This window comes from Cyprinodon tularosa, unplaced genomic scaffold, assembly GCF_016077235.1.
Source record: "Cyprinodon tularosa strain WSP-4 unplaced genomic scaffold, ASM1607723v1 ctg29, whole genome shotgun sequence".
NCBI lineage: Eukaryota > Metazoa > Chordata > Actinopteri > Cyprinodontiformes > Cyprinodontidae > Cyprinodon > Cyprinodon tularosa.
In genome coordinates this window covers 57,537-75,838 of record NW_024038996.1, presented here as the reverse complement: position 1 = coordinate 75,838, position 18,302 = coordinate 57,537, and the positions used below count along the sequence as shown (strand labels likewise).

Genomic DNA, 18,302 nt, shown 5'->3' with positions numbered 1-18,302 from the left:
GCTCATAGCCGCAGCAGATCTGTTAAACAACTGGAACTCAGAAAGTTATTGAGTTAAACCTAAATCGCTGGCTCAAATCTACTTTCAATAGGTAAAATGAATTTTACTAACTATAAAGACGGACTCTAATAATACTGCTACTGCACATACTAACAACAATACAATCAGGACAGCAGTTAAATCTAAAGTCATCATGCTTTTAATTAAAAACTTCCTCTTTTAGTCTATACATAACTACGTATTCACACCATTTGATTACTTCATCACAGCATTGTTCCAATTGGGCCGTAATGTCATTATCATTAACCTGTTTAACGGTTTTACTTTAAAACTTAGGTTTCTCACATGCTTTGTGTTATATGGAATATCCAGTGTCTTGAGTAATGGCGTTACATAATAACAGCATAAGTTATTATGTACAGCATGAGGCTCTGTGGCAGAAGCAGGGCTGCTGTCCACAGGAGAAACTGGGCCCAATTACTAACATCAGTTATATACATCAGTTAGAAGCATCTCGTATATAAAGAAGCTCTTCACACCATCTAACCACAGCAGACAGACAGCTGGCTTTTCACAAGTTGCTTTGTACTTTCTACACTATATTTAATTAATCTGTTTTTTTTTTTTTCAAACATAGATTTTGGGAGTATGCAGTTCTGTTCTTGTTTTTTTTTTTAATAGTGTAACCCTTTTTAATTATCTTGCAATATATATGCTATTTTTGTTGAATTGTCATAAATTATTATTTTTCCAGCTACCTATTTTAAAGCCAGTTGAAGGCTGTCAACTTGCAAAAATATAAAGTTCTAAAACATCTAATGTGATTGGTTGTGCTTTTATTACAAATAAAAGTACAAGTACTTTGTTACTGTATCTAAATACATTTTTCATGTATCTGCACTTAAGCAGATTTAACCATGGATACACTGAAACAAGTAATGCAACTGTTTTTGCCATTTACTTAATCATATTTAGTAATTTTAACAAAAGTGTTTAATGTAAATGTGAGACCTAAAACAATTGTGTTAAAGTAACTAAATATGATTAAGTAAAGCAGTTGAATTCTTTTTTTCAGTGTGATTTCAACTTTTAGTCCACTACAATTTCCATCAAGTACTTGTACTTTCAATTACACCACAAATTCGAATGCTTTTCATTACGTTACATTCACATCACATTGTGTTTTTCATTTGCTTGTTTAGTTTCATTTGAGAGTTTGAAAGTAATGAAAGGCTAGATGGTTTTTGGTCTGCTGAACAACTGCAAAGCGAGCAGGTAACGTTGGACTCTCCTCCCCCAAGAAGAGCGATGTGATCATTACTGAGCCTCATTCCAGGGCAACACGCATTTAAAATGGATTCCAGCACAGAGAGTCTGCCAACGGAATTGTCCAACCTTGGCTTTATTTGAAAGACTTGCCCTCTTTAATTGCCTCAAAACATGACTCCTGGAGATTCTGATCTTTGTCTCCACTTAAAGCACAAACTTCTAGCTTTCAAAAACTCACCCTCAAATCTAAAAAACATATTGAGTTAAGTTGCTAAAAGTTACTTTTTTTTTTACGTGAAAGACATAAGTAAAATCTTGGCTAGCTTTAACAAAACAGCTACTAACGGGAAGTTAACACAATCAACATGCATAACGGACAAGATTTTCATTGGTGTTGATGTCGATGCTTCTCAATGTTGGTGACAATGTGGCTATATTTAGCAACAGTCCAGACTGTGCAGATGCTGTGTCCGCCAGCAACACCTGCCCACATGTCGCACATGTGCAAAGCTGCGATTTATATTGCCCTGGATTAGAAAACAAGACATAAATATTGTACATAATCCTGAATATGCATTTAATCCACACATCATAATCATTTATTCAACTGCCTTTTTTTAAAAATGTTTCCCATTTGCCAATTAGCACAGACTTGATTATGTGATGCTAGATATTAGCCATGTTCAGCTTATTTGATTTACCATACACAGCAAAATATTCAGACGTACATTCATGGAGCTAAAAAAAAATCATATCTATCATGTTCAGAAACTCTTAGCAAATAAAGCAATTGATAGATTATTTGAACTTGAACTTAAGTACCATTTCTGAGTACTTTTTCCACCGCTGATGTTACGGTACATATATCATGGAAGTTATGTTATCATTAAAGCCAACCTCTTGGCTCGTGCCCAGCAGACAGATGTTGTAAAATGATCAGAGGCTAAGTCGTGGTGGCCGACATCAGAACAAAATTGCTGCAAAAAAGACAATTTGTGAAATGTCTGTCATGATTTATCAGGATTTCTAGCCCCAGATGCAGAGCTCCCAGAACAGACACAGGCAGGATTAAAGTCCAATGTTTATTAGTGGCACAGGTCTCCCACCTGGGAGGCAGAGAATACAAAAACAGGTTAAACTCAGACACAGATTAACTAGCTCAAACTCACTGGTTCGCTGGTTCAGACAGACTGGGTTTAACAGGCACAGATTAGCCGATTCAGGCAGGCAGAGAGGCTCAGGTTTGCTTCCATGGCAAGGACAAGGAAAATGACCATGGCATGGCAATGGCATGGCACGGCATGGCATGGCAATGGCAACGATCCGGCTCAGAGAGAAGCTATCACTCAGCTTATATAGGGAGAGGTTAATCAGCAGAGCTGATGGGAATCAGCTGAGCGCAGAGAACCAGCTCCCAGGAGAGGATCCACATCGCCCTCTGGAGGGCAAACCCCAGGATCTCAACAGAAACAGAAGCCCACAGAATGGGATCCAAGTCGCCCTCTGGAGGGCAAACCTCTGGATCCCAACAGTACCCCCCCCTCAAGGGCGGATACCAGACGCCCAAAAACAAAAAACCAGAAAACAAAACAACCCACCCAGGGCGAGCGGAGGGGAAACAGGCAAGGAGGGCCAGGCACAGAAACAAAAACAGGGTCCAGAACTCAAAACAACCCAACCGGGGTGGGCGAGGACAGGAAAAGTCTCAGGTGGCCGGCCGTGGGGGCCGGCAGCAAGGCAGAGTCTCAGGTGGCCGGCCGAAGGACCGGCAGCAGGGCAGAGTCTCGGGTGGCCGGCCGAGGGACCGGCAGCAGGGCAGAGTCTCAGGTGGCCGGCCGAGGGACCGGCAGCAGGGCAGAGTCTCAGGTGGCGGGCCGAGGGACCGGCAGCAGGGCAGAGTCTCAGGTGGCCGGCCGAGGGGCCGGCGTCTCAGAAGCTGCAGGGGCCTTGGAGGAGGACGCCTTCTCTGCTGCTGCAGGAAGCACCGAGGAAGACGCCGTCTCTGCTGCTGCGGGAGGCACCGAGGAGGACGCCCTCTCTGCTGCTGCAGCTCAGCAACAGGCTCAGTCAGAGCCACCCACTGTGGCTCCGAATCAGGAACTGAGGAGGCCGCCGATTGCGGCTCAGCGTCAGGAACACCGGAAGCCACTGACTGCGGCTCCGAATCAGAAGCACCGGAAACCACCGACTGTGGTTTCGAATCAGGAGCACCGGAGGCCGCCGACTGCGGCTCCGAATCTGGAGCAGAGGAGACCACCGACCGTGGCTCCACAGGCACACAGGAGGCTGCCGATTGCGGCTCCGTAACAGGAACTGAAGAGGCCGCCCATTGCGGCTTCGAATCAGGAGCAGGGGAAACCACCGACAGTGGCTCCGAATCAGGAGGACCGGAAGCCGACGACTGCGGTTCCGAAACAGGAACAGAGGTCCTTGGACGGCTCCAGGTCTCCTGCCATCGACGATTCCACTCCTCATCACGTCGACGCCGCTCCTCTTCTTGTCGACGCCGCTCCATCTCCAACTCACGATCCAACTCCCCACAACGCCGGCGCCCCTCCACCAGCCAGGGTGGGGGTGGACGGCTCAGAGCGGGCTCAGGGGCTAAGGAGGCCACTATCTCATCATAGTGTCGAAGCAGCGCCTCCCACCTGGGAGGCAGCGGACGGCGCTGAGCGGGCCTCACCAGGTGAGCGTGGAAGGAGTCTGCTGGGCTAGTCTGTTGGCTGGATCGTTCTGTCATGATTTAGCAGGATTTCTAGCCCCAGATGCAGAGCTCCCAGAACAGACACAGGCAGGATTAAAGTCCAATGTTTATTAGTGGCACAGGTCTCCCACCTGGGAGGCAGAGAATACAAAAACAGGTTAAACTCAGACACAGATTAACTAGCTCAAACTCACTGGTTCGCTGGTTCAGACAGACTGGGTTTAACAGGCACAGATTAGCCGATTCAGGCAGGCAGAGAGGCTCAGGTTTGCTTCCATGGCAAGGACAAGGAAAATGACCATGGCATGGCACGGCATGGCATGGCAATGGCAAAGATCCGGCTCAGAGAGAAGCTATCACTCAGCTTATATAGGGAGAGGTTAATCAGCAGAGCTGATGGGAATTAGCTGAGCGCAGAGAACCAGCTCCCAGGAGAGGATCCACATCGCCCTCTGGAAGGCAAACCCCAGGATCTCAACAGAAACAGAAGCCCACAGAATGGGATCCAAGTCGCTCTCTGGAGGGCAAACCTCTGGATCCCAACAATGTCCCATGTCTGGCCTGTTGCTTTTAAAGATAGAACAAGGTTTATTTTACTAAGGGTTTAAAAACTGATATAACTTTCATGTGTTTTGTAATATGCTCATGAATTTGATTACCAAATTATGACTAAATGTCATTTCATTGGAATTCTAATTTCTGCTAGCTGCTAGCTTACTGAAAGAAGGCTAAGATCAATTAAGTAAAGGTTATTGATTTCTGCAAAAATGTAATAAAAATTGTTTGCCAAATGACATTGCACCACCTCTTGAATTTGCATTGTAAATTGGTTTAAAAAATTCCAATTGCTCTTAATGAGTTAAAAGATAATTTGATAAGATTCCAAATTCTTCTAGATAAACACAAAATCTGTGTGAAACTGTAAGATGATTGCATCATCGCATTGACTATGGTTTTCAACAATGTTTTTCCTTCTTCCTTTTACATAATAGCATAGTTTAGTTGAGTTTTACTAGTTTTAGTCAAGAGTTTTTTACTTAATATGTTTGAGTTGAAGCTAAATTATTTTGTTAACTCTTATATTTCAAATTGAAGTTGTTAATTTATTCCATGTATGTGGAGAGTTATATGTTTGACCCAATCTCTGCATCTTTATTACATTTCCCTAATTATCTATGTGTTTTAATACTTGCTTAATTTCACTATAAAAGGAGGAGAAGAACAGGGAGATGAGGAAGAGCAGCGCAGGGAGAGAGAAGAAAAGGAGACACATAGGGAGCAGCATAGCAGCCAGCAAACCAAAGGATCTCAAATCTGCCTTTTGATTTAAGGGATACAACTACTGGTCCATAACATTTAAAATTGTTCTAATACCTATTAAAAAAAGAACAAATTAACTTGATTACTGTGTTACTTTTCGGTTAATAGGCCAAAGTGTTTAGATACGATGCATTAGTAAATTATATAATTGGCAAAGGGCACTGAGCAAGTTTCAGAAACATAGAGTATGTATGTAGAAAACACTAACATTTATCTTGCTTAGCCAGACAGCTCTCTGGGTGCTAAACAGCCCTAAACCTCTGATCCTAGAATCGCCCCTGTTGATTACCTCTGTTTAAATCTGGAAAGCATAATCTTTAAAATTCACAGCAGCGCTTTGTCCTCTCCCTGGAGCGACTAGATCAAATTCTCAATTAGGCTTGTTGTAAGTGTGCCATCAACCTTGAGACTTTTTGTTGGAAGCGGTTCGTGGTTTGAAAATAAAGCCTTTTAAGTCACACAAGTATACCGTGTGTGGGATACAAGGGGTAACTGAAGAAATTCAGAAATAATAGATGTCAGACAAAATTTTCTATTGTATTGGATACTTTCTATAGGTCTTATTTTACAATTTTATACAAACTACATTGCTAAAGAAGATACTGTCATAACTTTTAGGCTTATATACAACCTAATACATATTTTTCAGTTGGTCTAAAATTAAATCTCTGCGCCTCAGTGTAAATGTGATATTAATAAAATGATGAACTTCAGAAGAAGAGTTATTGAACAGCTTATTAAACAGATGAAATGCTCAAATTGTGACTTGATTAATTCTCCAGGGAGCAGGATTAACTAAAGAATAATTTGGAAAGTCAGAAGTACATGTTACAGTTTCCACGCTTATTTTACTTCAGCTCGATTCACTGTCAGTCTCTGGTAGAAAATAGGCTAGATCTAATGAGAGGGATATACACTGGCTCTGGTAGAAAATAGAAAAAATTTAAGTTATAGAACAACTGCTATTATTAAAAAAATATATACATATGTAATGGAGAAACATTTTATTTCTGTCTTTTTATATCATCAGATAATGTAAGCCTGACAGCATGATGATGTAAAACATCAATGCCTTTCAAGATATCAGGCAATATGATGATACTGTAATTTCAGTAATGAAGTATCCTTTACACTAATAGAAATGTATAGTCAGTTATTAGCATTCAAACTGTGTGATCACAAGTTATTGTAAACTCCCTCTGTGCTTATTTGCACCTCTGGTATAAATGTGCAGGAAACCTGAAAGTAATTCTAATTTTCGTTTCTGCAGGATATTCCCACTTTGAAAAACTGACAAAAAGCCAACATTTTATTTCAGTTCAGTTTGTAAAAAAAGTCACACATTTAGATATTTTTTTAATCCAAATCACTGGTGCCATCATCATTGCCACTCCTGCTGGTAAAATGTTGTACAAACCCTTCTTGTGATGTGTGCCATGGAAGAGAACCCAAAGCACACAAAGACGACAGATAAAAAAGCTGTGGCAAGGTGAACAGAGAGGAGAACCAGCGGGATGCGGATACAACAGAATCATGGTGGGCTACAAAATCAGGCTCTACAGTAAGAGGAGAGTGAAAAAGAGCATGTATGAAACAAACCAAAAGAACCAAACGTAAGAAAACACAGTATTTCACTCAAAATACAGAACTAATAGAATAATGCAATTCAGAGTCAAGCAGATCTTGTTGCTTTTTGTCCGTCGAACAACCCCTAGATTTCAACCTTTCCGAGCTTGCTCTATTTACATCTAAATAATGGAGTAGCTACATTATGAAAACGATCAAAAACTGTTGTACAACCGACCCACTTCTTCTTCTATATCATCCTTTTTTATCTTTTAAACTTGTTACTGGAACTAAAGGAAGTAACCATAGATGTGGTAGGTGTTCCTGTTACGGACTTACAGAGATGGTCTTTTACTAAGTCCACTCATTTAGGGTTGCATAAAAACAGCAACAGATTAAAGAAGAGGCTGTTGATACTATAATGTCCCAAGCTCTAGCAGTGGTAAAAAAAAATAAAATTGTATAGTATAACTTCACGCAAACCAACCATAACTCTGCTATTCAAACTTTTCTGGTGTGATGCAACAATGAGACACCTAAAAGATGCAGGAAAGGGTCCCTGAGCGTGAGGAACAAGGTTGGAAACCACTGCACTAGGATCAAGTGCGGATCAGCTGCTCAAGGTGTAGCCAGCTTCCCTGAGTTTAGCCCATCCACAAGATTGTCTCTCTGCCTTTTCTTGTGTGATGCTAATTTTTCTTGGATTGAATGGTCATCGTGCTGAGGTCCTAACTGCCAAAATAATTAGAACTGAAGATTCATAAGTCTATTTCTCTGCATTTTGGTGCGTTTTGGATTTTTGAGATACAGTATCTTAAATGGTCCAAGAGTTATAATTTTTTAGAAGCACACAGGTCTGTCAAAAAACAACAAGGTGGACCTAATCTACTACAGTAAATTGGGCATAATTTCTTCTGACTAAGTCACTTATAAGGGTTGTAATATAAGATGTAATAATTTACACTAATCTTTGAATTGGTGTCTTGTGCGTATATGTCTGTCTGTTTGCTTCTGTGTGTACTTGGTAATAATGCTGGGTAATCTCTGGATGGCCAATCCTGCCATATTTAAAAATACATAAATGAAAAAAATGACTCAGAAATATAAATCATTGGTGAAATAACAACTTGAAGTTTAAATCAGTGAGCCATTAGATGCAGAAAACTGATAAAAACTAGAGATATATTTAGAAAATTGATAAATTATTTCAATATAGTTATTTATATCTTCTATTTTAATTGTTCTATTTTATTCCTGCACCTTTGTTCTCATTCTATATTTAAACAATGACTATTTATACTTAGCTTTTTTACTAGAATGCTGTATTTTCTTTTACTTATTCATTTTAAGTAAATTTATTGCTGTTTTATTGTTCCTTAAGAAAATATCTCTTTCTAATTTTTTGTCAAAACAAATATATTAAAAACATGATTCTCTAATGATTTTAGTCTGCTTTTTATTTTTAATAATTCATATATTTCAAAATCTAAGTTTTTTCTCAGCAAAAAGTTTTCTCTGAAGCTATTTTTCTCTGACTCCCCTTTTCTGCCACTCATTTTTTCACTTCTTGTATTTCCAGCACCAGTATTTCCTTCAGAACCAAAAGCTTAACCACGTATGAAACATAATGTGGGGGACAAAACAAACATATGGAGACAGAGAGTTTGGTCTAAAGGGTTTAAATAATCATCTTTGCCTAAATTCTTAGCACTAACTTTGGGATAAAGTTTTAGTTTACAGATAACAAATTGTTAATAGTATAATTTTCAAGTCACTGTTTATCAAAACCACAATCATTAAAACACTTATGTTAAAAAATATATAAAAAATCTATTCTAAAAAATGTATTTTTCTGTAGTTGTCCTTTTTTCATTTGTTTTTCAAACTCTAATTAAAAAGTTGACTTGCAGTATCAGGAATTCCTTTAGAAACTACCAGGCAAAGGCTTATAAAAAACAACAAAGACAAACAACAAAAGCAAAATGAATACCTGACAGCAGAAGAACAGAAGAGAATTTGTAAAACATCTTCGAAAGTTCCTTAAAATTTAAACTACCTTCTCAATAAACCAAAATATCCTCAGGAGATTTCCAACATTTTTGAGGCTTGATCTGTAAAACTGAAAGTGGAGACGAATACAGGACCAATCCCTTTGTCACGTATAGTATGAAACATTTCACATCCGTGTGTTTTCCTGTTATGCTTTCAGTAGAGACATTTTTCAAAAAGCTTGCACACTGTGTGATGAAAACTGCATACTTTTAAAGATAGAGGTTTCATCAAAAAAAGCTTTGCTTTGAACTGTAATGACGGTTGCATAATCACCTGGTGACATAAATCAGGAGCACTACTGCTCTGGAAGTTGAAACAGCTCAGTGCCTGCTCAAACTAACATTTCTGGTACATTTTTTTCTTTTTGGTGCAAATTTATTTATTTTTTTTTTTTAAATACAGAGAGGTTTTTACCTTTACTTTTTATCCTCTAACACAAACCGTAACAGTCTCGGTTTGTATTACAGAATACACTGCAATTATATATTTGTTTTTATCAATATACATACTTTATGCCTATTTAGGAAAGCCTAAACAAATGAATGTCTTTGTTTGCCTTAATAGAGTGAGTCGGTATTTATTTGTGGCCCAGACTTGTAAGATTAATGATGGGGGCAAAGCCCTGTTTAAGGCTCATCCATTATCACAGGCTCATCTACTTGCAGCTGTATATAACATCATGAATCACTGTGCTGATGTGGCACACAGTTCTCTGGACATCTCTGAATCAGTTCACTGTTTGTAATTTCCTTTTCACAAAGACTCAAAGGAAGATAACTGTTGTGATGGCAGGATCGCAGGTGCCTTTTTGTCATTGGGGAAATTAAAAAGATATAACCAAATTACCATGTTTGGGCACTTTACCACACAGGGAATATGGTTTCCTGCAAAACAATGGAGCAACACCTGCCATAGAATAGACTATTCTTATTTTTACTAATGGAAAAGATTATTTGGCCTTTCAGTATTTCATGTTATATATTTTCCTCATTCAGCCTACCTGTTAAGACTGTTTTTTGGGGGCTGCCTGGCCACCTGTCACTCTCGGCTCTGCTCCGCTTCTTTAATTAGACTAAACAGATGCATTTGACTATCTCTTAATCACCCCCCATTCCTCCTGGCTGTTATTATGTCTATCAATACACTCTCTCTGTCAGTTTTCTCCAGATTGTCTACTCCTTGACTGCATATGCAGTACCTGTCTTCTTGCGTTTCTGTGTCTCGCCCAAATTACACTCAGCTTCTGACCTTGGTTATCCAGTCTGCTCAAATCTTCATCTGATAGCTTGAAGCCTGCCTCCAGTCTCTTAAATTGTCACCTGCCTCTGTCATAATCCTGGTGCTGATGGTTGTTTTTCTTTCCTCTGCTCCTGCTCAACTGCCTAATTGGCCCTGCGGCTGATTGCTGCTGATCTGATTCACCTGGTCCCTGCAGCTATTTATGCTGTTTGCTCTCCGGCCATCAGCGTGGGATTATTCAACCTGTCTTGGTGTGAGTAACTCTAGTGATCTAAGTAAGTGTTCTGTGCTGTAAAATTCTTCTCAGTTTTTTGCCCATGTATTTTTGGTTTTTGCATTTTTTCCTGTCTGTTTTGCTCAGTTAGATTTTTGGTCTGACTGCCTGGATTTTGCCGGTTGTCGAACTTGGACTGTTTTACTGACTTTTGCTTGGATTCTCCCAGGATACCTCTTCGGCTTTCGGATCACCTGGTTTCTGACTTTTGTCTGGACTGGTTTTCAGCTTTGGATTATCCCTCATGGACACTGTTGTTTGCTTTGCGTCAGCTGGCGTCAGCTCCACCGCACTATGTGCTCCGAAGCGGTAACGACCGCAAGCGGCGGACAATCTCCCTCCCTCCCTTTGTAATCTTATCCGCTCATCATTCTTGTCACTGATCTGAGTTTCCTGTCTCAGCAGAGAATAAGAGAACCCACTTCGAGGAGTTTCCGTCGTCCTCTTTTTTTTATTTTTAAATAAACTGGTTTTGAAACTTTCAGTTTGTATGCTGAATATTGGTTCCAAGCTTCAGTGCGCCTTACAGCCTCCTCCACCTTCTTACCAGTGTGCCTGTCTAAATTCTCGATCATCGTCAAAAACTCATAATAAACATTTTAGCACAAGTTCTACCCTGTTTAGCAAATTATTGGGTTCACAGAAAAGACTGATAACAATTTAAGGCAAACAAAAGAGAATTGTTTGTTTTTAGAACAGAGTTTTAAACTGTCTACATATTTTAAACTAAAAAATCAATACTTGTAAAAAACTGACATTCACTCAATAATTGCATATTTATTTCAATTTAACTTTATTTAATTTAGATAGTGCCAATTCAAAACACGTTATCTCAAGGCATTTTACAGTTCACAGCATCAAACAGTCAAATTAATTAAAAGTTTAAGACAAACCAGTTGATTGCATCGACTCATTGACTTGAAGGCAATCCCTCACATTCAGCATGCTTGTAGCGACAGCGGAGAGGAAAAGCTCCCTTTTAGCAAGAAGAAATCTCCAGCAGAACCAAGTTCAGTGTGGGCGGACATCTGCCGAGGCCGACTGAGGTTCAAGGAGACAGAAGAAGACATACAGAAAGAAGCAGATACAAAAGGCAACTGTAAAAGGCGGCATTGCCCAGGAAACACACAGCCAGGCAGACGAGCCTGTCAGAGTCCCATGTCAGAGGATGAAGAGAGCAAATAGAGCCAGTCACAGTCAGAGAAACAGGATTACACTGAAAAACAGGCCAATCTTGAACGTCTATAAGCAAAGGTGTTGATGGGAGCAGCACAGCTGATATTTCTCTCCAGGATGGTGTCACAGCCAAACAGGAACAGACAGGATCAAGCTACAATGAGAAAAAGCAGAAAGAGCCAAAAGTTAGAGATTGAACTAACAGATTCTGCAGAGTGGGAGAAGAGAGACAGAATGAAGCAGAATTATTAAAAAGGGGTCCCTTTATATGTGAGAAGGAGGATTTTAACAAAAACCCAATGAAGAGAACCTAGGATAGGAGAGATATGATCTTTCTCTTTAATTTTCATCAGAACTGTGGCTGGAGCATTTTGGATCAGCTGAAGGATTTTAACAACAGTTTGTGGACTTCCTGATAGTAAAGAATTACAATAGTCCAAGTAACAAATGACTAGTTTCTTAGCATCATCCCTGGACAGGATATTTCTAACTTTTGCAATACTGAACAGATGAAGAAAGATGAAATTCTAGAAACCTCTTTGACGTGGGATTTAAATGACGGGTCATGATCAAAAATAACACTGAGCCTTTTTGCTGTATTATCTGAAATCACTTTAATCCCATCCGAAATAAGTGACTAAATAATCAGCTTCTTTTTCATACACTCTGGTCCAAAGACTATAACTTCTGTTTTGTCTGCATTTAGAAGCAGAAAGTTAAGAGTCATCCAGCTTTTTATGTCATCAAGACATGCCTGTAATCTATGTAAGGGATTAGCTTCATCTGGATTTATAGACAGATATAGCTGAGTATCATCAGCATAACAGTGGAAATTAATCCCATGTTGTCTAATAATTCTACCGATTGGGAGTACGGTACATATATATAGTAAAGAGAATTGCCTTTAGACATTTGCTAAAGGCAATAGTATTTTTTTAATGAATATAGTTGGATATTAAGGTAGTTATATTCTAACACTGTTTTAACTTAATCCAATCATTGTTTCCCATTAAATATACATGCATCGGTATAATATATTGTTTGCACTGAGATTGGATACATGATACATGGCCTATATATATATATATATATATATATATATATATATATATATATATATATATATATATATATATATATATACACAGTGGGGCAAAAAAGTATTTAGTCAGCCACCAATAGTGCAAGTTCTCCCACTTAAAAAGATGAGAGAGGCCGGTAATTTCCATCATAGATTTACCTCAACTATGAGAGACAAAATGAGAAAAAAAAAATCCAAAAATTCACATTGTCTGATTTTTAAAGAATTTATTTGCAAAATATGGTGGAAAATAAGTTTTTGGTCAATAACAAAAGTTCATCTCAATACTTTGTTATATACCCTTTGTTGGCAATGACAGAGATCAAACGTTTTCTGTAAGTCTTCACAAGGTTTTCACACACTGTTGCTGGTATTTTGGCCAATTCCTCCATGCAGATCTCCTCTAGAGCAGTGATGTTCTGGGGCTGTCGCTGGGCAACACGGACTTTCAACTCCCTCCAAAGATTTTCTATGGGGTTGAGATCTGGAGACTGGCTAGGCCACTCCAGGACCTTGAAATGCTTCTTACGAAGCCACTCCTTCGTTACGCGGGCAGTGTGTTTGGGATCATTGTCATGCTGAAAGACCCAGCCACGTTTCATCTTCAATGCCCTTGCTGATGGAAGGAGGTTTTCACTCAAAATTTGACGATACATGGCCCCATTCATTCTTTCCTTCACACGGATCAGTCGTCCTGGTCCCTTAGCAGAAAAAACAGCCCCAAAGCATGATGTTTCCACCCCCATGCTTCACTGTAGGTATGGTGTTCTTTGGATGCAACTCAGCATTCTCTCTCCTCCAAACATGACGAGTAGAGTTTTTACCAAAAAGTTCTATTTTGGTTTCATCTGACCATATGATATTCTCCCAGTCACCGTCTGGATCATCCAAATGCTCTCTAGCAAACTTGAGACGGGCCTTGACATGTACTGGCTTAAGAAGGGGGCACGTCTGGCACTGCAGGATTTGAGTCCCTGGCGGCGTAGTGTGTTACTGATGGTAGCCTTTGTTACTTTGGTCCCAGCTCTCTGCAGGTCATTCACTAGGTCCCCCCGTGTGGTTCTGGGATTTTTACTCAACGTTCTTGTGATCATTTTGACCCCACGGGGTGAGATCTTGCGTGGAGCCCCAGATCGAGGAAGATTATCAGTGGTCTTGTATGTTTTCCATTTTCTAATAATTGATCCCACAGTTGATTTCTTCACACCAAGCTGTTTACCTATTGCAGATTCAGACTTCCCAGCCTGGTGCAGGTCTATAATTTTGTTTCAGGTGTCCTTTGACAGCTCTCTAGTTTTGGCCATGGTGGAGTTTAGAGTGTGACTGTTTGAGGTTGTGGACAGGTGTCTTTTATACTGATAACGGGTTCAAACAGATGCCATTAAAGGAATAGTACACACAAAACATGATTAGCCTTCATTATCTACTCACCCCCAAGCTGAACAACACTCTGGAGTACTTTTTTGATATCTCAAATGCATCTGGAGATCTGGGAGGCTTCTTGCTGTCTGCTGACAATCAAATAATGGAGGTGCCCAGCGCCCGAGGCAGAAAGGTCCATAAAAGTCCACAAAAAACGTTTCAATATTCGTCCATACTGCTCGTCCAATGTATTCCAAGTGTCCTGAGTGGGTAGCATCCAGAATTTACTCGAAACGAAGTCATTTAGAATGTTTTTAGAGCATAAACAGTAGTGTATAGGATTTCCTGAAAGCGCGCACCTGCGCGATCACGACGCTACGGATGCCGGCAGACCAAACCAGCGCATTCAGCTCGGCAAAGAACTCATGCTCTTCCTCAACACTGAAGTCCTCAGACATTTTTCTTTCATTGTTTCTTTCTTTGCACAGGTAAACAGCACATTTCTTCTTCTACGCTTGCATTATTGGTAGAGCAGACGCTGAATGCGCACTTTCATCTGGTTTGGTCTGCCGGCTTCCGTAGCGTCGTGAACGCGCAGGTGCGCGCTTTCAGGAAATCCTATACACTACTGTTAATCGGTTACCAGATGAGATGCAGGGGCGGATCTATAGGGGTGGCTACGGGAGCAATTGACTCCCCCGAAATCTGATTGGCTACCCCAACTGCCACCCCAGCTGATTGACGGCACTGCTAAAACAGTTGCACGTCTGAAGTCTTTGACTGCGATGTTCTTCCTGTACAGTAGATGGCGCAATGCAGCATGCGCTATGCAGCCCCTTTCCAGTCGTGAATCTAGGGTGAAAGAAGAAGAACTAAAGCGGCTGTGGAGCCACCGAGTGCAACAAGCATAACATTAGTTAACAAACAACATTCTTTGCGAAAAGTCTGCGCGCTCTCAAGATGGATTTTATTCTCGTTTGGACCGACTGACTTATATCGGTGAGTAGATTGCACAACCACAGATTATATTCATAAAAGAAGCTCAATAACTAAGAGTTTGATAAGTTCAGTCAATGAGGATCATCCTCTGTTCAATTGATGTCCGTTTCATAAATCAGAATGATAAGGAGAAGCCCTTGCTTTTCACGAAGGGCGGCTAGAAGCTAGCCTGGCTGTAAACAGACAGGTGCAGGTGGGTGATATTGATGGGTTTCAGTGTCAATTTCTGTGATTTCATGCCCACGTCTGCTAAAAATACTGCTGACGAGAACGGAAACTATTTCATTTTTTAATGTCCGTGTCTAGAACCTTCTGAATTATGAAACCAGCAATATCTTTGATCAGAACCATTTGCCGATGTCATGAAAGGCATTACTAGTCGTAGATAATTCACGACCGATGTAGTTAGCCAGTAAAGTTATGGCAGGCTGAAACCTTAATTGAATGGATAGATTGCAGTCACTAGACATGTCTTATTGTTGTGTTCTGATATTTCTAGGCTGTAAAAATGTAGTCTGTATTCATTAATTTCCACGAAATGTTGCATTTTGCTTTGATAAGTAATAAAACGTTTTTTTTCCCGGTTGAGAATGAAAAGACAGGGAGGCACAATTTATAACTACTTTAAGAGAAACAGATCAGGCTTAGAACAGATCAGCAGCCCCGGCAGCCCTCATCCTGGGACTAGTCAGGAAAGTCCGGCAGAATCCAGCCTGTCATCATCGCCAGGGTTGAACATACAGAAGCAGTCACATGTTCAGTTATTTTAAATTATATTTAACATTATTTCAGTTCAGTTCAGTCATTTTAAGTTATGTTAAACATTATTATGAATGTTGGTTATTGTTGTATGTTCAGTTTTAGACAATGATTGTTTATTTTGATCACACTATTAAATAAATATTTTTCTACTATGTAGGTGTGAGAGTGGACCGAGACGATGACAGGTCCCAACCTGGAACCATTACCGAGGAGTGTCAGGCACAACACAGCCCACCATCATCAGGTCAGAGCAAGTCAGAAATGCCAAGTTCAGTCAGTACATTAACATTATTTATTTATATTATTTTCATTGTTATTATTGTTTCACAATATAGTTCCTTCTGAGGAAGGCTCTGAGTCTTCTGAGCAGGACGACGACCCAGACCCAGAGCAACCAGAGCCTGAAGATGTGCTTCCCTGATTGTAGTAGGGAAAACAGTTTGTATGCTGGGTGAGTGGGATCTTTGATCTGTGTTTCTGTTATCAGAGAGTTGAAGAATGCACCATATTCATTTTGTGCATAAATAAACTACAAATTGTACTCAAAATTGCACCTTTTGTCTGCTTAGTATGTGGCTACTTAAATATGATTGCAAATTACTGCTTACAAGGTTTATATAAGAAAGGTCAATAAGCCTTAATTAACTTGTAAATTATGCACCAAAGATAACCACAGACTAGTTGGCTTTCATCTGTAGCCCCTGGAAGTTTGATGTTGAAAGTAGTGTGAGTGTGTGTGTGTGTGTGTGTGTGTGTGTGTGTGTGTGTGTGTGTGTGTGTGTGTGTACATATAGAGTATAACACAAGAATGATAAGTCATTACTCATGACATGTCAAAGAAGAACATAAGACAGGACCAACATCTGTAAGTCCATGTAGAAATAAATGATAGTGAATAATAATTTAAACGTGACATGAACAGGTATACAGCACTCGATTGCTTACAGACGGTTGGTGTTTTCTGCTGCGACATTAACGCTAGTGCATAAACTTTGTTATTTTTAAGTATAAACCATTGCCCCCCTAAAATACACTCGGCCACCCCCTTGCTACCCCAAGGATAAAAGTCTAGATCCGCCACTGATGAGATGTAATGTAATTTATGAGTCTGAGAACACCTTGATGATTACAACTTAAGAGAACTGGAATTTAAGAAAATTTTGTTTGTCTAAGTCTGGCTCATGCACCACCTCAGATGATATATGGACTCCATACACTCAGTCTGCAGTTGTTGATTCGTCAAATGTTTTATTTCTATCTCAAATGTTAAAACGTAGGAGTTAGTTTTACCAGAAGTAATGCTGAAATCTTGTGTCATCTCCTGTTCATCTTTCACCAACCTGATAACATACATACATCAGACATATTCAAAATAATAAATCAAGTGCTAGGAATTTAAATGTGAAGAACATAATTTTACAGTGAACTGAGGTTATCTAACTGCAGTTTGAGATCTAGAAAACCTTTTTACTTTTCTTGACACCTTCAAAGGAATTGTTGATATTGCATACTGCCATTAAAACAGCCTTAGATTGAGATAAAGATTAGATATATTTTATTAACACACTAATTTACTGAAATGCAGATTTTATAGGGGAAAGTAAAAATAAGGTGTGACTTCTCCAAAAATTAGGGTGGGGGGACATCTTCTCATGAACAGGTGTGTTGAATTTGATTTCATCCCCAAATTATGTGAGATGATTATTATATATATATATATATATATATATATATATATATATATATATATATATATATATATATATATATATATATATATATATAAATATAAATATATATATTGCAAAGTATCTCTATTAGCCTGCCCTTTCAGTCGTTGGTAAGCATTTATTTGAAATGACTAAGATTATTCCCCAAAAAAGGTACGAAATCCTCTTCGGATTCACATTTAATGCCTTTGTTCCTTTCAAGCTCTAGCTGTACTATTGCATGTAAATATAATAATGCAAATGAGCCCTTGTTTCCAGTGAAAGCAATTTTGTCACTGGTAAGAGCATAAAGAACTGCATCAGCAGAGTGTAAGGGCAAAGTGAATACAATCAAGCATGTAATTCTTGGGTCATAATGGCACTGACAAAGCGTAGCTTCAGTAAAGACAGACTGCTACTCTGAGATACTGACAGAAGTGTTATGTAATGACATTCAGTCTTTAATATTCTCTTTATTTGTTTTATGAAAGTGAAGCGAGGCAGTTGCTTATCGTACAAATCAGCCTTGCGATGGTATTTTAGAAGCTTTTCCTTTACAGTGTTTTAGAAGGAATCTCCATCTTTGGGATTCAAATTATTGTACATCATTCTCTGAGAAGCCATCATACAGGAATGTTATATTAGATCCAAAGTCCTTACAAGTTTTGAGAGCAGAGATGACATTGTAATGCAGTTCTATAGGGGGGCTATGATTGAATCACAACTGTAGTCCAGTTTGCAACGATGATATTGTTACAGGGCAGTGTTGGCTGGTTACACTGGTGGAGA

At 39.5% G+C, this 18,302-nt stretch overlaps 1 long non-coding RNA gene across 1 annotated transcript; it reads left to right on the top strand.

The window, feature by feature from the left end:
* The first annotated feature begins 14,813 nt into the window (after positions 1 to 14,813).
* On the top strand, positions 14,814 to 16,355 carry LOC119787210. The gene is made up of 3 exons (XR_005281303.1): positions 14,814 to 15,042; positions 15,962 to 16,048; positions 16,140 to 16,355. It is a non-coding gene; the product is annotated as an uncharacterized LOC119787210 (long non-coding RNA).
* The last annotated feature ends 1,947 nt before the right edge of the window (positions 16,356 to 18,302 follow it).